This window comes from Protopterus annectens, chromosome 13.part0 (genome assembly GCF_019279795.1).
Source record: "Protopterus annectens isolate FY-2018-M chromosome 13.part0, PAN1.0, whole genome shotgun sequence".
Classification (NCBI taxonomy): domain Eukaryota; kingdom Metazoa; phylum Chordata; order Ceratodontiformes; family Protopteridae; genus Protopterus; species Protopterus annectens.
The window spans coordinates 1348823475-1348847079 of NC_056747.1; the positions used below are offsets into that span (position 1 = coordinate 1348823475).

Sequence of the window (23605 nt, forward strand, 5' to 3'; positions counted from 1 at the left end):
TTTGAAAAAATTAATCTGTGCTTTACCTCTGTGCCATCCTCTAAATTTAAATTGTGTCTGCTTTGTTTTTCTTTAACATCATCTTTCAGAAAAATGTTATCCTCTTGAAATGCAAAATTTTTAAAAATCACTGTCATTTCTTTAATTTATCTCAAGAATATCTGATTGTGTTACTTTACCTTCTCCTTAAATGCCTTTTCATATACAGCTTGCATCCTATTTGTTGTCCTCATCTGAACTCCATGCATCCTGTGTGTTTCTGGATATGCAGTTGACAAAACAATGCTTCATACCAAGTTTCATAATTACATAAACAAAGAGAAACAAAACTTTTATTTGACTGGTAATACCTCTTTCTGTGTTTCACTACATTCAAGCAGTCTTTAGTTATTTATTTTAGGTTGCCTGATACTGCCACCTGAATTCTTTTGCAATAGTTGTTTACACTTTCCTTTTAAAAGTGTACTTATTGTTGTGTTTTTATTTCACAGTAGCATAATTTCTCATCTTTCTGAGCACTCATCTGAATTTATCAGTTTTCTTACATCCTTTCTTTGTGTCATGCGCCAAATTATGCAGTTTTCCCATTAAACATTCTATGACATTAATTTCATTTATTTCTTAAAAGGGTGAGTTGTTCTCTCTCCAGGCCATCTTCAGACGTAACCCAGATCACAAGTGAAAGGGAAAATGCAAAATGCAGCTAATCCAAACCCAAGCCATAGCTCTCAACTTCTTTGCTGAACAGTCAGGGACAATGCCAAAACTAATGAGGGGGCTAAGATGTGTGTGCACCACCTCCTAATAAACAGCCAATCAACCACCATGTTTTGGGGAGGTCAGAAGAAACTAGTGTAGTAGAAGTAAAACATTTAACACAGACACAGAGAGAACATGAATGTTCTGTGTAGATAGAAAATACAAGTCAGAGGTGAAGCATGGAGCTTTAAGGACCAAACCTTAACTACTAGCAGAAGCTACAGAGCAAGGAGCATTACTGCCATGCGATGTGGCAAACATCAGCACATGATTGACAGATGTCTGTGCCAATGAGCTTCATGAGCATTACTGCCATGCAATATGGCAGACATCAGCACACGATTGGCAGATGCTTGTGCCAATGAGCTCCATGAGCATTACTGCCATGCGATGTGGCAGACAGCATATGATTGGCAGATGTCTGTGCCAATGAGCTTCATGAGCATTACTGCCATGCAATGTACATGTGTGCATCACAGGCAGACATCAGCACATGACTGGCAGATGTCTGTGCCAATAAGCTTCATGAGCATGCATGTATATGTCACCGTACGGGTTCCTATTACGTTACTGAATTGCTGAAACTTTGAAACTGTAAATATTGAATGCAGTTAATCGAAGTTTCAGCAATTCGAACTAAAAAAAAAAGAAAAAAAATGTCAACAGTTAAATAACTGATGTAAGCGGGGGGGGCAAGCGCCCCTGCACCCCCACACCCCCCACTCTTTAAATATACCAACTCTGAGATCGCACTACAGGGGCAAGCGCCCCTGCACCCCCACATCTCCCACTCTTTAAATATACCAACTCCGAGATCGCACTACAGGGGCAAGCCCCCCTGCACCCCCACACCCCCTGCTCTTTAAATATACCAACTCTGAGATCGCACTACAGTGCAGTAAAGGGAAATATTCCCTTTCCCCATTATAGTGCAATCTTGGAGTTGGTATATTTAAAGAGCGGGGGTGTGGGGGTGCAGGGGGGTTGCCCCCTGCTTACAACAGTTTATTTATGTTGTTTGTTTTCATTTATTTATTTTATTTTACGTATTTGAAATTATGAAACATCAAACATACAAGTTCAATCTTGTAGTGTGCGATGTTTCATGCTTTTGATAACGTAACAGGAACCCTCACCGTAAACCCTTCCTCTCTGGGATGTTTAAGATATGCAAATAAAAAAAATCACTGCAGTCCAGAGCAGATAACGCAGGGTTGGATGCCTTCCATCTGCTCTCCTTCACTTCTAAGACTGCTGCTAATGCTCTGCCAGCCTTGTCAGGTTGGAGTCTGCAGTCTGGGGTGCAGGCTGGTCAGTTGGGGAGAGGTACTGATCCTTCTATAGGGTCATTCTGGTCAAAGTGACCAAATCTTTGTTTATCTAGTATTGCATCATATCTCGTTTCTAGCATCTTACGTTGTTAAACCCCCTAGCAGAAGGTTGCTATTTGTAACAATCATCATTCACTTGCTAGTGCTAGAAGAAGAAGAAGAGTCCATTTTACTTTGAAAACATGGAACATGGCTGCAGTAATGAGGTGTGAAGCCCATTCACTTCTTTATTTGTTCAACCATACCAGCAGCTTCACATTATAGTTGGACATAAGCCAACTCCACTGGGTGCAGAAGGATAAAATCCTGCGACAAAAGTTTGATTCTTAGTTTGGGCACCTGTTGGAACTGGTGTGGGTAAGGAAAGACAAGATTGGGCTTAGCATGCTTACCTCTTTTGGGGGGATAGAGAGAGATAAGGTGATACTTGGTGTGTTACTCTGCTAAATTGTATGTGATGAGATTAGAGATAACAGATATTCCTGTTGACAGGAAACAATCTCACAACCTCTTAGAAGGGTGGACACAGGCACAAAATCAGGGTACATTTTAATTATTACACCTTTACATTTCGAAAGTTGGTGGAATAACAGGTTTTGAATTAGTGTGTATTTTCTGAAGGGTATGAAGTCTAAACCCCAAAATGTGTGTCATTATTTAGTGACTTCAATCCTCAATGAATTCCCAGACAACTACAAATTTTATAAGGAACAGGCCACAAATATGAGGCAAAATCTAGATAATCTGTAAAATTCTGGAGAGTTGAGAGATATGCCAGGAAACTATGTGTGGGAACCCAAACAAGGAGCATTTCACCACGGAAACATGACAATGCCTTCACAGTGCCCCACTGTACACCTAAAAGCAGTGTGGGGTATAAACCAGGATATCCAGGGAGCTACAGCTTAAGGGAAAACCCTTTGCAGATAATGACATCAGTCCAGGCACATTGAAGCTTCATCCCCAAGGACTGAATTGACCACAGGGTTTGGATCCAGACAAAATGAATCACTGGTCAGTAGAGTTTTTGGGGGGGTTGACTTTGATTGCCAGATGAAGACAAAAAAAAAAAGAAAGCTAAAATGGATACACTTATTTGTGTGTTTGCTTGTTTCCTTATTTGTTTATTCATTCATTTTTAACTAGCTAAGATGATTAGTCTGAGGATCACTTTCAGCAGCAACCCGAGTCACAGACAACACAACAAATTATACAGAGAATTCAACACACTCAGGTGTGATCTTGAGTAAATCCATTAACTACTCTGCACAAACAACCATACTTTCCACTGGCAGACTTAAATGCATAGGAATAAAGCAGGTGTAAAGAAAAACAAATGTATGCACCCCCCCACCACACACACACACACACACACACACACACACACACACACACACACACACGAGCACGCGCACACACACACACACACACACACACACACACACACACACATGCGAGCGAACGCACGCATGCACACACACACACACACACACACACACACACACACACACACACACACACATACAAGGCAGCACAGTGGCACAGCAGATAGTATTGCTGCCTCACAGCTAAACATTCCCTGGTTTGATTCTTGGCTGTGGTGCCTTCTGTAAGGAGTCTGCATGTCCTTCCTGTGTTTTCTACAAGCAGTTCGGTTTCCTCCCACATTCCAAAAGGCATGCAGGTGGATTGGACATTCTAAATTGGCCATAGGTGTGAGTGTGTAGTGTGGTCGAAGTACAGGAGCAGGGCTAGCCACCCGTCAGTGTAAACAGTGGCTCTAGATGACTGTCACTGTTGAAGTGACACCCCAAACCCATGTGCAAAATGGGAAAAAGGGACATGGATGGATGGCTGGATGGATATACATGGGCAAAAAAGGGATGCAACATTGTAATCTGTATATATGTTATGCCCTTGTTACAAGGTATATCAGATAACTGAAGCTGAACCAAGCAATGAAAGGAAATATGGAGTAAAATCTGAAAGAAGGGGTAATTAACTCATTTTCAAAAGTAGACAGATTAAGTAAAGGGTTAACAGAAAACAGATGGTGGCAAGAATGTAAGTGATTGGCTGGGATGTGTTAAACATTTTGGATACAGAGATAATGTTAGCATACATATCCAATAAGGCCTACTGACCATAAAGTCAAGATTACATCTATGCAACTTTTCCTGGATTGCAGGTAGGAGGCCAACTGCAGAATATAATGAAATGGTGTGTTTCTTTTAATTCATATGTTATTAATTTCTACAGAAATACTGCAACTATTCATTCTAATCAGAGGCCATGTGGCAGACACTTCCTTGGGAAGTAAAATACATCTACAGACATTTGGAAACCACGGACAGGCTACGATGCAGACAGCGTGTGTTACAACATGTGAGTGAATGCTGACAATCAAGTAATACAATTACAGCTGTGAAACACAGCTCTACAAGAATGAAGAAAATATAACCCGTTACTTTAGTTACCCACTTCAAGTGAAAAGATTGCCATATTAAGATTCTAGCTGTTCAACTTAATGTCGTGTGACAGGAGTTACAGTTATTATATGATTCCAGAATACAGTACTAATGACATGACATAATTTCAGGTGAGATGGCAGCACAAGTAACTAAATTCTATGGAAAGGCTGCGGCTGGAGGCTGCCAACACTTAAAGTCATTACCATAACCTTATCAGCTGTAATCAGCCTTTACTTTATTTTCATTCTGAATGATGCACCATTCTTACATAGTACAAGTGCCATGAGAAGGCTTACATTTGGAGGATAACTACCAGTTACTCACAATGGTCACCAGTTAAAGTTAACACTCTGCTGGGACATCAGAGGGGCAGCATCTTATCCTACAGAGCACTTTCTTTTCATTTCCTGTCTTCAAAAGGAGTGAGGCTTTAGTTAAATGGGTCTGGCTGTTCCCTTTTTCTGACCCTCTTTAGATCTGCTTGGTAGTGACAAACATAAGTTTCTGCACAGAACTCTGCACAGGTGACTGGGCACCAAGCAACTGGGAAATTGCAGTAGCTACCTCTATGTTATATTATCATCCTCTTCCAGTGCAACATTCTGCACCCACAGCTCAGGTGAATTACAAAGCCAGCTGAAGGACTGTCGTGCTACAAATCTTCTCTCCCTCTACAGGTGTTTCCAACACAGCTGGCCCAAAAACAGTGAAACAGAAAGTTGTGTCCTTACACACATGTGTAAACATGCATACACAGTCACAGTGTATGCAGATGCAGGCAAACTGGCATACACACATGCCCCTCAAATATGTGTGTGTGTGTGTGTGTGCGTGTGTGTGTGTGTGTGTGTGTGTGTGTGTGTGTGTGTGTGTGTGTGTGTGTGTGTGCATGTGTGTGTGTACCTATAAACATAAACAAACACACATTCATGCACATGCCGACAATCATACACAATTATGCATGCATACATGCAGGCACATAAAAGACACAAACACACACATACAGTGTGCACATACACATGCATGTCACACACACACACACACACACACATATGTGATAAGGAAGTCGTTCTTCTACTGTATTCGGCATTCATCAAACATGCACTTTGGTATGTACCTAACTAGGCACATCCAGCAACTGGAATGTCCACAGAGAAGAATACAGGGTGTAAGCAACATGTCACAAATAACAAAATAACAAATATAACTAAGATTTCACTGTGTTTAATTGTGGCTAAGTGTTGTGTCTTTGCAGTTAATGTGTAGTAAATATATCAGCACATGTCTACTGACCTTTTACTCTAGGTTGCAGTAATAGCAGCAAACTTTGTCTTTCTGCTATTAATGTGTAGCAATTGTATTAGCAACTTTCTACTGGCTGGGTGTTCTACAGTAGGATTCAGTGAAACCATCAACATTTGTCGTTGTTTGTACTGCAGTTACATCGAATAAGTCTACAGTCTGTTGCTATCAGGCTAAGTGTTTCTTCTTTTTTTTCTCTTTTCTTTCTCCGTGCTAATCTGTAGTACACGTTTATGTTGTGTATATATGTTTCCACTCACGTCTACTCAAGCCTTCTATTGTAATCCCTGATTTTATGTTTGTATGAACAGCACAGTTACTGGATAATATAGGTGATTGTTAGTATATGAGAGTTTCTGTTTGGGAAGAGTTTTGTCATTCTCTAGATTTGCTTCCTTTTTTATTTTTATATATGATATAGACTCTAGCTGGCTGCCTTTTCTAAGTGCTTAAATATCAGATTTACAGACTGTATGTTGTGTAGCAAAGAGTGGGAACTAACGAATAGGCTTGCCTCCTGTCCTTCTAACATCTGTAAACCTACATCTCAGTAACCCCACACTTGCATGCATACACCTATCTCTTGCTACTTTAGTTTATTTGTCTTCCTCTCCTTCTATACTATGGAAGCCACCATTTTTGTTTTCCGTAATTCCAAACTTGCATACCTACAAATATCTCCTGTATGCTTATTGTCCTGTTTAAAGGTTAGACAGCTGAAATGCAAAACTGTGAAATATAGTGCATTACTCTTGTTTGCCAAACATTACTTAAGGTGGATGACTATAGACAAATAGTAGTGTACCTAACTAGTTCAACCATCAAGAAATCATTAATTTTTTTTCTCTCACTCTCTCTCACTCCCAGTGAAACAAGCACATATTCCTTCTGCAGCAGCAGCAGTAGTCTGACTTATCATATCTCACTACCTAAACACAGTGGCAGCTGGTGACTTCAAATTAAAGGGGGGCAGGGGGGCTGCAGGAGACAGCCGAATGGGTGGGGCCAATTGGAAGGGGTGTGGGCAACTAGAAAGGGGTGGGGCTAGGCTCAAAACCACAACAACTGGAACTTTAATTAAATACGCTGCCCTAGGTACCAAACCATCATTACAAGTGTCCAATCAAGACAAAATGAAGTGTAGAAAAAAAAATATCTCAATGCATTGGCTACATCACAACTTACTTAATATTGAGATGGAAACACAAAGGTTGTGAGGCATGAAAAAATAAATTGCTTTTTAAATACATTACTGAAATGCCAGTCAAAATCAAGTAAAAGAAAAACAAGCAGCACTCAACTCAAACCACTTCTCCTTGCACTGCAGTTCTAATTATAATTTATATTCAGCTTTATAAAATTACCAAGTAACATGCTGAAAGTAGCAATCTCTGTGATACCCCCACTTGTAAAAATGTTTCTTATCGAAAAAGACCTGCTGCCTGATAACAACTATCTACTTGATTCATGGGGAAGACATGATCAATGTAAAAACATGAACAGCAAACAAGAAACAATCTCAAGATAAACTGCTTAAAGTATTACTGCACAAGTTATGGACCACACGTGATAGATTGGCATTCTGTTTAGTATACGGGTAAAGCCTGCAAATATCACTGCAAGTCTCCAACAAATGTAATGAGCTTCTGAAAACACTGTAATCCTGTCCTTTATTACAAATACTGTCATATGCATTTCAATACCCACGGCTTATACTTTATCTAGTTACGTAAATATTCTCTGCATGGCAGCAATGAAAAGGCTTTCAATGTTGGTAATTCTTAAACAGTATGCTTATTAAAGCTTACTTTCATCTTACAATCTCCGACAAGCTTACCTGATGGTCAATAAAGCATTGCTACTTTAATACAGAGCAACAGGGCACTGCAACAGCATGCATTTTCTGAATAATAAGAAGCATAAAACAACAGTATAAAAATATGACAGAAAACCAGAACATTCTGCAAAATCAAGGGCAGATGAAAAGCCACGGTCATACTTGTGGTCTACCTTAGATGGGGGAATACTCTGCACACTTACGCTGCATAACTGCTCCTTGCCTTGCTTGGACACATCCAGAGCCACTACAATGGGGAGTGGGGTGCAACAAGTAGGTCACAGTTTGAAATGTCTCTTGCTGATGGTGATGGCTCTGACACTCAAACCTCTCAACCTCAGAGCAAGAAATCTGGACAAAGCCATACAAAGAAGTGGGACATCGGCCCAAAAATAAAGAAAAATTTTAAATATTGCTCTAATAAACTTAGAAAGATAATAGAATAGTAGGTCTTGCATTAGTATGAATTTTCTGAAGGGTATGAAATCTGAAACTTAAATGTCTGTCATTATTTTCTAACTTCAATCTACAATGATTTGCTACTAATTTGCCAGAAAACCACAATTCTATGAAAAACAGACCAAATATGTTATGCAAAAATATAAAATTGCCACACAATACAGTTGGGAACCTGTCAAAAAGGGACACCTTTTTAATATTAACACTGTTAACTTGAGCAGCTGACAAAATAAGAGCATCTACATGCATTTCTGAAATAAAAGTAATCTATAATTCTGATCATTACAGTTATTTATAATTGTAAACCCTCCACGTTTTCTTCCAAAATTGCCATTTTGCCGAGGGATTATTAGGGGGAGAGCAACATTTTGCGCCAAAATTGGGGACAGTTGAGAGGTTTGGATATGCCTAATTCTATAAAGTGATTTATTTGCACGTACCTCTCAACCTCTTAATGCAGGAAACCTGGACAAGGCCAAATATATTGGGGAACATACAAACAGTACTAAACATTGCTCTTGTATAAACTTAAGACAGTTGATAGAATAACAGGACTTGCTTTAACATGCATTTTTCTGAAGGTTATGATGTCTGAAACTCAATGTCTGTCATTATTTAGTGACTTCATTCCTAAATGATTTGGCAGAAAACCACAAATTTTAATGAGGAACAAATCAAAAATAAGAAGCAAAAATCTATTTATTCTGCAAAAATCTGGACAGTTAAGAGGTATAGTTCAGCCGGGGCTGCCTGAGTTTGCTGCCTTCTCCCCCCTCACAAAATCATGGTCGAATGGAGCATCCCCCCTGCAGCCATTCCAATGTATAAATTCCTTGGTTATTTCGCCCCATTTGCCATAAACACTGTAATGTGCATACTGCTTTACTTCTGCGATGATTTGGATTTCAATTGAAAGTTTTATTTTGCATTTTACAGCACAAACCCTAATAGATATCTGCTAAACAAAGCAATGCAGTCTCACAATAAAAATAGACTTAGCATTACAACTTCTTTGCCCTTGAAACTCACATTCATTGAAACAGCATTGAAACATTCAAAGAAAATACATTTTGCCAGTGGCAGATAAAGATTAATTTTGGGCTGTTTTCAAATCATAGGCCCCTTGAACACAAAACATACACATGCTCTTTGATACACCTTCCTGACTGTACTAAATTATATTCCTTGTACAATACAGTACAGTTGTTAGAGGGCATTTTAAATTTATTGTTTTAAACATTTTTTCCAGTAAACAATGAAACAAAATGCATTCACCAATAATGACAAAACTGCCCTATTCAGAACATTTCCATCATAAAAGTCTACTCAAACTTCTCCAGTCCACCTGTATCAGTAAATATGCATGATCTCTGAAGAAGTAAAAGTCATCTAAATAATGCCACATTAAAGAAATCTGTTAACTAATGAAGATGTTACTGCTAGCAAACAACTTTATATGTCATTGTTTAATCTACAAATAAAGTGCCTGTTGCCCTTGAGGAATAAATTGCCTATGTTTCATTAAAAAAATGATAAGCTAGTAATATCACAATAAGGAATGGATGGCAAACTGATAACAGGTTCATAGTTACTAGGTATCTTCGCCAAAGAGGACTGCAGCATCCATCCCCTTTACAACAGAGTACAGTGTCAGCAATGCATCTACCTACTGTGGGAGTAGAACCCACAGCCTTTTACATCAGAAGCAAGTACACTACCTGTTTTGCTATTAACAATGTAAGCAGACTCAGCATAAGCAGCACTAAACTTTTGTTCCCCTGCAGCTCTCAGCTCCTTGTAAAATCTACTCGACACTCAGCTGTATCACTAAACTTTGTAGCACAAGAAATCTGGAAAAGGCAAAATTTATTTGGAGGGGTGGGGACAAAAGCCCAAAAACCAGGGACACATTTTAAACATTGCTTGTATAATGTTGGAAATTAGCTAGCATAAAATGCTGTGTTACCACCATACATTTCACTGCCAAGTATTGAAACCAGGACCCTGTGCAAAACAGTCAGAGCAACATACCACTATGCCAAATCATCTATTTTTATGAAAGAAAAGAAGACTGAAACTTAAATGGCTACCATTTAGTGAATTCAGTTCTCACCATAGCTGTCAACATCTTAGCACAAAACACCTGAACAAAGCCAATAATAGGGAATACAGGCCCCAAACATATTCTGTGAGTTCAGTTATCACCATAGCTCTCAACCTTGGCACAAAACACCTGGACAAAGCCAATAATGGGGGAATACAGTCCAAAAAATAGGGACAAATATCCATTGAGAACACCAGAGCAAACCCGCACAAACACAGGGAGGACATGCAGACTCCATACAGAAGGCATCCCAGCCAAGAATCAAACCAGACAACCTGTAGCTGTTAGGCAACAATGCTACCACTGCACTACTGGCTGTGCTAAGTAAAAAAATACAGAAACCACAGATTTTATAAGGAACAGGACAGAACAAATATGAGGCAAAAATCTGCAAATGTTTTACAAATGGTGGTGGGTAGGGAATTCAGGCTCTTTTCACTTGGGCCCAAGGTACAGGGTTCAAGCCTTATTCTCTACCCACCACCATGTAGCAACTGGGGCATTACACACAAACACACACACACACACACACACACACACACACAGCAGATTCTGTCCTCCATAAACACCCTACCTGTCTCTGTCCTCCGTAGTGATCCTGTACTCTGCAGCAGCCCTAAGTCATCCACAGCGATCCTGCAGCCTGATCACCTGTCTCTGTCCTCCATAATGGCCCGTGCATGGTGTTGTGTGAGGAGGCTGGAGCCTCCAGCTTGCGGTCGTCACCGCACAGACCTTTGGGCTGGAAGGTTAGAGTTTCCTGCCTTCCCTATCCAGACTGCCTAACAGAGCAGTCTGGAGCTCAGGAATGAGCACGCATGCGTGCGTGGAGTTCTGGTCTGCCTAACACAGCAGTCAGGAACTACTAAGCACGCATGCACCGAGTCCTGTTCTACGGTGGGGAGAATTTATTTTATTCATTTTACAGGTAGGGGGGCTGCAGTCCTGCAGTCCTATAGCATGAGCCGCTCCTGCCTAAAGAATCTGCACAGCTGAACTTCAACTGCAGTTGGCAAGAAGTACACAAGCAACAAATAAAGTTAAATCTGTGTAAGACAATCTACAAATAATTTAAGTCTAGTGTGCATTGTTTTGTAGTGTTGAATCTACTAGAAGGATAATCCCACTCCCACTCACTTACCACACTCACAGGCCTTTTACTGCTGAAGGTGAAGCTATATTAACACTTCAGCATACTTTACTCTTAGTGTAATAGATCCCTGGAAAGACATTGAAAAGCCCATAACTATAAAAAGTAGATGATGTTGTGACTTGACACAAGTATTTAGAGTTCAGACACCTTGTCTTTTGTATCCATGAACATCCTACCTCACTGATTGTTTTTGGTGATAAACCATCTTGGGGGGGTTCTTAAGTCATTGATTGTTTATGGTGGTAAACCATCTGGGGGGGTTCTTCCTGCTCAGCTCACTCTGGTCCCCTGCCCTTCCCCCATATCCCACCCTCCCCGGCACCTCTACTCTTATCCTAAGCAAACCACTCCACCTCATTCCTATGATCAATTATATACAACTCTACCTTGTCCACACCCACATTTCATGCACACCTTACTTTCTTTTTTTTAGCCAAACTTATCTGCTCTCCTTTACATCCATCACCCTGAATTCACATGCCCTCTACTATAATTTTTTGCATCTTACTCTACCATCACAGTACATTTACCACCTCAAACTATTTTAAATTAAATCCAGGCTTACCACCTTCTCTTGTACTATACACACAAATTAGCATTGCACCATAATTTTACTACTGACCGATCTCCCCCACCCATCCTTATCACAAACTGCAAGGTAAAACACCTATCTAAGCCCACTCTGAAGTCAAAATACTTCCAACATTACCTTCAGCTGCACACATATCAGGTGATAAACTTTATTTACACCTGTACCACATTCAAACAAACAAATTCCACTGTTACTATTTTTAAACCCACTATCACAGTTGACATGCTCCTCCTAACTTCCCTAGCCTTTTTACTCTTAATTCTCAGCCTCACTAAAGCTATACCTTTGCACACCCCCACACACCAATACACAACAACAATCTCCTCTAACCCTCTTCCCAATAAACAACACAGCTTCTCACATAAATCCTCCCAGCTTTTCCCCTATACCCTCCCATTCTATTCAAGCCACAAACTGGCCTCCTCACCTCCTATGAAACCACACGACACCAGTACCCTCACCTAGGAATAAAAAACACTTCCCATGGTACTCCTTCCTCATTACCTATCTACTCAAATGTGGAGATATACATCCTAACCTTGGCCCACCCTCTAATCCTAACCACAAGAGTAACCCCAAAGACGTAAACATACTTAGACTTAACCATACAAGTATATGTAATAAAATAGCCCCACTGCATGCCTGGATTGATCAAAATAAACCTGACATACTAGCCCTTACAGAAACATGGCTATATCCCAATGTAAAAGACTCAGAATTAATACCTCTAAACTATGCAATAACCAGAAGAGATAGATCTAAAAAAAGGGGGGGGGGATAGCACTTCTATATCCCTCTGCACTCAACATCACATCCTACATCAGTAATATACCCATCCTTTCCAGTGCTGAGGTACTAATCTCATTTTTCAACCTTAATATATCAAAAATAATTTGCATAATAGTAATATATATCCCAACAGGTAACAATATGCCAGTGTTGGAAAATATTTTATCCTGGACATCCCAAACAATAAACCTTGAAACAATAATCTTAGGAGACGTAAACATAGATTGGCAAACCATAGCTTCCGACTCCCCCACACATAGTATAAATCTGTGTTTTGTATCAGCTTATCAATGCTCCAACAAGATATAGCAAAGACCTTGCCTGCCAAGCCACCCTAGACTGGATTCTAGTATCTCACCCTGCTAATTACCCCTCTTCTGGTACACTATCTAACTCTCTGAGCAATCATCTACCAGCTTATTCCCTTACAACAAACTCCCAACACCTAAGAGTACACACTATAAAATTAGTTAGGAACTCAATTATTTTTTGTCAGCATAAATTCAACAATCTCCTACAGGAAATGGACTGGACACCCCTTAAACAACTACCCCTTAATGGTGCTGTACTATACTTTAATAACACCTTCCTTCACATACTTAATACCCCAGCTCCCAAACTACCCCTTAATGATGCTGTACTATACTTTAATAACACCTCCCTTCACATCCTTAATACCCCAGCTTCCAAACTACCCCTTAATGATGCTGCACTATACCTGAATAACACCTTCCTTCACATACATAATACCCCAGCTCCCAAACTACCCCTTAATGATGCTGTACTATACTTTAATAACACCTTCCTTCACATACATAATACCCCAGCTCCCAAACTACCCCTTAATGATGCTGTACTATACTTTAATAGCACCTCCCTTCACATCCTTAATACCCCAGCTCCCAAACTACCCCTTAATGATGCTGTACTATACCTGAATAACACCTTCCTTCACATACATAATACCCCAGCTCCCAAACTACCCCTTAATGATGCTGTACTATACTTTAATAACACCTCCCTTCACATACTTAATACCCCAGCTCCCATTCGTATGAAAAGAATCAAACAGAACTCAGCACCATGGCTGTCTAAGGAATGTAAACACCTGATGAAGCACCATGGCTCTCTAAGGAATGTAAACACCTGATGAAGCAAAGGGACCTACCTGGTCAACCTGGAAACAAAACAAAAATGAACAAAATCATGTTCATTTCAAAACATTACGTAGCAAAGTGACAAAACTAATCAACAGAGATAAGAAGTCATATTATTCCCAGCTTCAACTCCAGCATAAAATCAACCCCAGTAAATTTTGGCACTCCATATCTTCTCTGCTTAACCCTGAAGAAATGGAGAGCACACCCTATCACGGGATACCACTCATCACAAATAGCCAAAAACTTTAACAAGCACTTCATAAAATCAATTTAAGACCTACTAACTAACACCCCTAATGCTGGACCCCCCCCCACCCTTCAACCTATTCAGAACCTGACCCCAGGCCATCAACTACTTCTAACCCTGTCATTACTAACCCCCTACTCAACAAAATGTCATACAAACCCCATTCTCATTTCAGTCCATAGCCCCTGAAACCATTAAGAAACTGCTACAAAAACTAAAACCCTGCTCTACCTCAGCTGACAATCTCCCCCCATACTACCTCAAACTGTCTGCTAACTCAGTCACCTACCCAATCAGTATCCTTATAAATAGGTCTTTATCCAAATCAGAAGTACCTACCATATGGAAAGAATCTCACATCGCCCACATCCGCAAAGGAGACAACTCTTCTGATCCATCCAGTTTCCATCCTATATCCATCTTGTCACCCATATCCAAAATTCTCAAGAGAGGTATCCATCAGCAGTTGATGCAATATCTATTGCAAAATAATCTTTTAACCAAAACCCAACATGGCTTAGCACAGCTACAGCCCTATTATCTTTTGCAGGCACCGTGAACAAGGTCAGAGATGCAAGATGCTATACAGCCTCAGTATTCCTTGATCTCTCCAAGGCCTTTGACACAGTGTCTCACCTCTTACTTTTGAACACACTGTCTAACTTAGACTTATGACATAACACAGTAAAAATTGTTTCAGAGTACCTCAAGGATCGTAAACAAGCAGTGAAATGGTCCAATAAATCCCCCAAGGCTCCATCCTAGGGCCCCTACGCTTCAACATTTTCACAAACAACCTTCACACTACCTCTCACCCTGGGAACCTCATTCAATATGCTGATGATTTCACCATAATCGGTACTGCTCAATCACTACCAGAAAACTCAACAGTCCTTTACAGCAGTCGAATCCCGGCTAAGAAATGCCCAACTCTTTCTTAATCCAAAGAAAATAAAACTAGTACTGTTTCATGCCAAAAATACCTCCCCTGTCACTGATCATTTCAACATCCTTGCATCTGACAACACTGACATAGAAATAGTGCAGGAAACCAAGCTTCTAGGTGTTATTGACAAACTTTAATTTGACCCCCATATACAGCAAAATATAAAGAAAACTCATCAAAAACTGGGACTCTTATATAGAAACAAACATTTCTTGACTGCAGCAACCAAAACTACCCTTGCAAAAACATTTTTACTTCCCTCCCTTCTTTACGGTGCCCCTATCCTAACTAACTTACATTCTACCCTAAGGAAGATGGAACAGTGCTACAACAAAGTTGCAAACTTTGCCACAAACTGTAATTATCACACACACCTGTAAACCACTCTTAGAATTAAACTGTCTTGAACTACCCAACCAACTTGCCTTTATTCAGCTGTTCACCTTGCACAACCTTATTTTCAAGCCTACTGCCTGCCCTGCACTAGCCAGTCTAGTCACACCTTATACACCAAATCGATCCCTACGAACATAAGACAAAAATGTCTTAGCCATCTCAAAACCCACAAGAAAACCTGGTCACTCTCTGTATTCATACTCTGTCTCTATACTTTGGAATTCACTACCTCTAGCTACCAGGTCTATGCCTGGCCTAACCAGGCTTGGCAGATTTCTAGGGACAAAAAAAAAAAAGAAGGTCTTTCAAGGCAAGTGAAGACCAAAAAAAAAAAAAGGTCTACGGCAACTGAAGACCAAAAAAAAAAGGTCTTTCATGTGGAACAGAGTTCCACATTAAAGAACTGAGCTCACTCAGTAGCTCTGCACGAAACACGGAGCTTCTCGTGTTTAATGCATTACAGTTCCGCATTCAACACAAGTAGCTCCGTGTTTAGTGATTTTTGATTGGCCCGTATACCGGCATATGGGCCAATCAAAAATCGCTAAACACGGAGCTTCTCGTGTTTAATGCATTGCAGTTCCGCATTCAACACAAGTAGCTCCATGTTTAGTGATTTTTGATTGGCCCGTATGCCAGGTATACGGGACAATCAAAAAAAAAAAAAAACAAACAAAGCGGAGGCTGGCCGGGATTTAAACCGGCAGGGCGGGACTCTGGATCAGGCTGCTGATCTCGGGACAGTCCCGCCCAAATAGGGACATCTGGCAACCCTGGGCCTAACCCATTTCAAAGCCTCTTTAAAAAATCATCTCAAAAATACATGGCTCTGCTCCTGCATAAAGCCTTCCTAGTGCTCAGGTCTTCCTCTTCTATCACATTTCAATCCCTCACAGACTGCAAGATCCTAAGGCTCTTCTAACTCCTTCTCTGTTTCTGTACCACATCCTTAAGGTGCTGCTCAGGCTTTATTGCTTCTATTCTTCTTAACTCTCTCTCTCACTATCTGTCTGCATCGTTAACTTTCTTGCTGATATTTTTCTAACTGAAACTAACATTCTATTTTGCTTGTACTATTACAGTCAGCATCACACATTGCACTATCTACGTGCTTTTTTTTGGGCAATAACTACATGATGTATGATGTAAGTGACTATTATTGTCTGTAATGTTTTAACTGTATAGAATTGCCTAGATGTGTAGTAATATATTACAACATCTTGTAACAGTTTGTTTTTTCAACTTATTTTTTGTATAGTATTTCTAATGTAATCTTTATTGTATTGGATTATACTGTATTTGTATTGTGCTATATGTGGAGGTTTTCTACCCAGGCCTCTGCTGAAAATGGGTTCTGTAAACCCAGTCAGACCACCCTGATAAACAAATGTCAAATAAATAACAAAATAAATAAATGTCCTATGCAGCCCACTTCAAGGCCCTATCCCTACAGGCTGTTGAAGGGATATCTATGACTGGCATACAAGGCATTGTCAGAACCCACCCTGATGGACCACCTGCATATCTACAAAACAAACAGCACCAAGTTATCCATTCTCAAGACTTAAACATTGCCTGTGATATAAATAGGACCTGTTGGAGGGACAGGTATATATCCCAGAGACTACATCTCTGGAACGGGCTGTGAAGCAGAGTTCCTCCCTAACCCAATTCAAGTTGGACAACTGGATGGGGAGCAGAAAATGTCTCCATGGTTTGACACCCATATCTCTAATGGACATAGACATCCTGTAAATGGTTCATCTTCCAGGTCCCTGGTTGTAAATGTTTCATTTCTCAAGCCCCTGCTTACACTTATCAAGGGTATGAGAACTTGTCAGAGATTCAGAATACATGGCTAGGCTTAAAAATGTCAAAAACCCAAAAATGACCAGCACTGCATGTCAGCAGCAAAATACACTTTATTAACATTGAATTAAAAAGAATATTAGAGGCATTTAATAGTCGAGGTAAAGCGGTTTCAGCCAAACACAATGTAAAGCAACGTGTATATAAGTATAGTATATTAAACAATGTAAAGCAATGTGTATATAAGTATAGTATATTAAACAATGTATAGCAATGTGTACATAAGTATAGTATATTAAACAATGTAAAGCAATGTGTACATAAATATAGTACATTAAACAATGTAAAGCAACGTGTATATAAGTATAGTATATTAAACAATGTAAAGCAATGTGTATATAAGTATAGTATATTAAACAATGTAAAACAACGTGTATATAAGTATAGTATATTAAACAATGTAAAGCAACGTGTGTATAAGTATAGTATATTAAACAATGTAAAGCAATGTGTATATAAGTATAGTATATTAAACAATGTAAAGCAACGTCTATATAAGTATATTATATTAAACAATTTAAAGCAATGTGTACATAAGTATAGTATATTAAACAAAGTAAAGCAACATGTATATAAGTATAGTATATTAAACAATGTAAAGCAACGTGTATATAAGTATAGTATATTAAACAATGTAAAGCAACGTGTATATAAGTATAGTATATTAAACAATGTAAAGCAATGTGTATATAAGTATAGTATATTATGTTGGTATGAAAGAGCTGTATAAAACAGACATGACTGGCATATAGCAATTCTACAAATATACGTTACATTACTCCAACTTATAAATGGCCTTCAGAAAGCAACAAATCACCCTGCCACTTATTATTGTAAATATGGACGGTAACAGCCCAATAAAAACTAATTATAGCATGGCAATATATACATTAACAACCCAATAAAAAAACTAATTATAGCATGGAAATATATGCATTAACATCCCAGTGAAAAACTAATAATAGCATAACATCTGTGTGTCAACAAGAGATTCAGTCTGAAGGTTTGTGCTATAGGCTATCGACCGCCAGGGTTTTTATAAACCTACTTCTGCAATCCAACCCACTTTTGTCCTTGAGTACACTGGATGCTTATATAGTTGGGTATGTTATTAATGAAATAGCTAAGGAATGTGTATGTCTACATGTGTGTGTGTGTGTGTGTGTCTCCGTGTGTGTGTGAATGTGTGTCTCGTGTGTGTGTGTGTGTGTGTGTGTGAATGTGTGTCTCCATGTGTGTGTGTGTGTGTGTGTGTGTGTGTGTGTGTGTGTGTGTGTGTGTGTGTGTGTGTGTGTGTGTGTGTGTGTGTGTGTGTGTGTGTGTGTGTGTGTGTGTGTGTGTGTGTGTGTGTGTGAATGTGTGTCTCCGTGTGTGTGTGTGTGTGTGTGTCTGTGTGTGTGTGTGTGTGTGTGTGTGTGTGTGTGTGTGTGTGAATGTGTGTCTCCGTGTGTGTGTGTGTGTGTGTGTGTGTGTGTCTCCATGTGTGTGTGTGTGTGTGTGTGTGTGTGTGTGTGTGTGTGTGAGAATGTGCATGTCTCCGTGTGTGTGTGGGTGTGTCTCCATGTGTGTGTGCATGTGCGTGTACGTTCATAGATCATAGATTCATAGACTGTTACTATGCTAATGACCTGGGGGGGGTCTTTCTAAGCCTGGCAAAGTTTTTCTGAATGAATAATGATGTCCCATATCCAACTATGACACAGAGGGCAAGGTATTTACAAGTTACCTCTATCCATAAGGAACATGGGTGCCAGGCTCAGTGTAAATTTCCTATTCCCCAGCCCCTGGTATAGGTTCTGATTAAACTTGGTAATAGATAAACTCAGCTTTATATGGATGGGAAGTCTGTTCCACAGGAGGGGCAGTCCCTGGGACACATATCTGTCTCTCCACATGTTCTGCCTCCGCAGGAGACTAAGTAGAAGGACAGGGGCTTTAAGGTGCCCTGAGTAAGGCAGGTTTGTCATGCCTTGCATTCTTTTTGTAAGGAATCTCTGAAGTTGCTCTAGTAGCTACATATACCTGGCCAGGTACCTACCAAAAGGATCACTGTACTCTGAGTGGTCTGATAAGGGCAGAGTACAGTGGGATAATGACATCTTTGGACCAAGATACTATGCCCTTATTTATAAGTTGCACAATATAAAAGGATTTCCTCACCACTTTGGCCCCGTGGTCATCGAAGGTAAGGCTACTGTTTACATGCATACTCAGATCCCTGAGCAGTGAGTCAACTCCTGGGGGTGTATTATCAATATGGCAATTAGCAAGGATGGTTTACTTCCCAAAGGGCACAATTATGCATTTCTTAGCTTTGAGTTTAAGACCATTCTTTGGCACCATTTGTTAGTCAGAGATAGGCCTTCTTGAAGAATGCTAGTGTCTGCAGGAGAGTTGATGACAACCCCCACCCCCCCACCCCCCAGCTTGCAATCATCTGCAAATTTTGCCAGCCATAAACCTTCAGTATTTGCTTGCATTTCAGAAAAATAGATGCCAAAAGGGAGTGGGCCCAGTACCGCGTTCTTATGAACTCCACTAGTGATTGGCCTCTTGGTGAGGTAGTCTAACGTATTTTGTCTTCCTGGATCCTATCAGTGAGCCAATTGGCAATCCAACCTGTGATAAAAGGGTTTATACCTAAATTAGTGACCTTCTCTATAATGCCTGAGTGGGGTACTGTATCAAAAGCCTTGGCCAGGTAAAGGTAAGCTGTGTGCACAGTCTTGCCTTCATCCATTTAATTCAGTGACCCTCTCAAAAAAGTCCACCAGATTTAATAGGCATGATCTTCATTTAACAAAGCTGAACTATGATGGGTCCAGCTTTGCAGGTTACCCATGTCCGCATTTATCATGTCCTTAATGATTCTTTCCATGGCCTTACATATGTGGCTAGTTAGACTTATGTGCCTTTAGTCACCTGGATTAATTGTTGTACCTCCTTTGTACAGGGAAATGACTGTAGCCATCTTTCATTCCTTGGTCACCAAAGTTCACTGTAGCTTCCAATTGAAAAAGTGATTCAAGTGGACTAGAGATGTCATATTTCATGCTATTTATTAATCATTCCAGGATATTATTGGGAACAATTGATGCAGTGTTTTTTTTGCCTTGGAAAGTTTACTGATGACCTATTCCCTAGTAATGGTTGGAAGGTATTTCCTTTGGACAACAGGGGGAGTGGGTGAGAAAGATGAGCTGAATCTGTTAGCCAAAATGTTGGGAATGGCCTCTGGGTCAGTGTGGGTGATGACATTTACAGCAGATTCTGAGCATTCTTGTGTATTTCTCCTGAGGTTATGGGCATAGCTATGGAAAGGTTTCTGTCCATCAGAGATATGGGAGGCATACTGGGGGTGAATTTATGGTTTCCTATTCAATGATCAAGGTTTTGCTTGAATAGGGTCCGGGATGAGCTCTGCTTCACTTGGATGGGGAAGCCTGTTCGATAGTGCTGAGGTCCTCTGAGACACGCATTGGTCTCTCTGGCATGTTTAATTTATGTCGCAGGCAAAGTTTAGGTCCTTGAATTTAGTGTTCCTGCTGTTACTTGTTTTGTGGATGTGCAAAAGGTCCATCAGAACTGGGTCTGAGGATGCCTTATATGCCAGGCAAAGATCACCTCTCAGTAAACTTTAGGAGATTGAGCAAAGAGACAGGGCTTTAAGGCAATATGTGTAGGACAGGGTATTCATACCCTGGAGTGTCCTGTTGAGAAACCTTTGAGGGTTTTTCAACTGCTGCCAGGTGCCTGGTTAGCTTCATGCCAAATGGGGCATTGTATTTGATGATGGGTCTGATAGTGGTAATACAACTTCCTTGGACCTGGATGCTGCACCCTTACTTATGAGTTGGGTGACACAGACTGATTTCCTTACTGTCTTGGCCACATGTTGGTTGAAGACCAAATTGCTATCAACATATGTTCCCAAATCCATAACTACCAGCCCAACTCTTAGGATCTATCTATGTATGTAACCTGTTTTGAGGCTGTAGTTGAACAATGCCTCTAGTGGTCCTGCTAGGTCATGTTTGAGGCTATTTAGCAGGTAACCAAGGATATTGTTGAGGCTTATTGCAGTGTTTTTGGCCTTAATGAGAGCTGCCAGGACCTGCTTTCTGTTGATTGTTGGGGGGATATGCTGGAAGGGAGTCCACAGGGGGTGGTGTGGGGGAGTGAGGATGTGAAGTTAGATCTAAATTTATCAGCTAGAAGATATGCTATGTCACCCCACTTGTTGAAGGTTGTACCATTTACCACCAGTTCTACACTCTGCTGTGTTCTTCCTTTAAGGTTCCTGACATAGCTGAAGACGACTTTGTGATTGTCTTTAGCCTGAGAGGGTTTTCTGACCTCATAATTGGCCTTGTTGGGCCTCATTATACCTGTTAGTTTCTTGTTTGGTTGAATCAGAGGACTCTTGTCTCTATGAGAGTTGCTCTTTTTGATTTTGGCCATGAATTTTTTCTTTTGTTATATATCCTGTTAAGGTAAGGAGTCCACCAGTGTGGTTTGTGTTTGGTGTTAGAGCTGGACTTACTTCTGGTAGGTACGGCAGTCGGAGTGCAGACATTTACATGTTTGTACAGGGTTCTCATAAAACTGCATTGCTAGCTGTGTTCTCTGGGTCTGCGGGAGATGAAAATTTTGACAAACTATCAGTTAACAACACAGTGGTAGTGCTGTGATAGCGTTGTCACCTCATAGCAAGACATTGTCCCGTTCAATTCTCAGCTAGAGCGTCTTCTGTGTGGAGTCATACGTGAATGGGGCATGCCTTCGTTGAAGGTTGTGTGTCAGGGCTTGTAACTCGGTACGTAAAAATCCACTAGCAATCATTAGCGGACCGGAGTTCCGCTGTGTTGACCCCTAACTGGGTAAAGCCGAAAGACATCACTTAACACGATGTAGTTAGCTTCAGAATAGTTCCTAACTGTTACTGGTTTAGTTATGTTTTCTGGGTTGATTTTTGTTTTGAGGGTGACAGCTCTGTGATCTGACCTCACCAATGAGGGCATGACACAGGGTAGTAGTTTGTCAAAGCTGCCATTTTTTGCTCACTCTGTGTTTTAAACTAAATGATGGTTTACATTGTCAGTTTGATGATACAACTTGCAGTGGAGACTGCATGTGCTCTCTGTGTTCACACAGGCTTTACATGTCCTCTCTGTGTTCACATGGGTTTTATATGTGCTCTCTGTGTTCACATGGGTTTTACATGTGCTCTCTGTGTTCACATGGGTTTTATATGTGCTCTCTGTTTTCACATGGGTTTTACATGTGCTCTCTGTGTTCACATGGGTTTTAAATGTGCTCTCTGTGTTCACATGGATTTTACATGTGCTCTCTGTGTTCACATGGGTTTTAAATGTGCTCTCTGTGTTCACATGGGTTATCTCTGGATGCTTTGACCCCCTCTGACCTCAGACAGACATGCACTAGGCAAACTGGAGGGGTGTGTGTGTGTGTGTGTGTGTGTGTGTGTGTGTGTGTGTGTGTGTGTGTGCGTGTTATGTAGGAACGGCCTGGCAATCTACTTGTGCCTAGTAAACTCTTGAGGATGTTGTAGGCTGTTCTTCTAGTCACCATAGGAGTTGGATGTGACTAATAAGCTAAGATAGACAGATGGCACTCACCATTTTAAACCTTTTAATTTTATATATACCACAGTGACAAACACAAGTGAACAAAAGCCATCAGTATCCTGTATTGTCTACATAGTAAAAGCCCCTTTTCAAATGACACTCAGCTATTTGCCACAGACACATGACAAAAAGAAAGCAACATGAAGGATTCCAAAATAGTTTATACTCACAGGAAAAAAATGCCTTGTGCTTCCTTCTTGTAGTGTAAATCCAGCGGTCATGGTGAACACACAATGCCTTGAGCTTCCTTCTTGTAGTGTAAATCCAGCGGTCATGGTGAACACACAATGCCTTGAGCTTCCTTCTTGTAGTGTAAATCCAGCGGTCATGGTGAACACACAATGCCTTGAGCTTCCTTCTTGTAGTGTAAATCCAGCGGTCATGGTGAACACACAATGCCTTGAGCTTCCTTCTTGTAGTGTAAATCCAGCGGTCATGGTGAACACACAATGCCTTGAGCTTCCTTCTTGTAGTGTAAATCCAGCGGTCATGGTGAACACACAATGCCTTGAGCTTCCTTCTTGTAGTGTAAATCCAACGGT

At 40.4% G+C, this 23605-nt stretch overlaps 1 protein-coding gene across 6 annotated transcripts in view; it reads right to left on the reverse strand.

Annotated features, from left to right (window-relative positions):
• Window positions 1-23605, reverse strand: part of CACNB1 (calcium voltage-gated channel auxiliary subunit beta 1) — a 2104836-nt gene that overhangs the window by 785372 nt on the left and 1295859 nt on the right. The gene's annotated exons all lie outside the window — the stretch shown is intronic.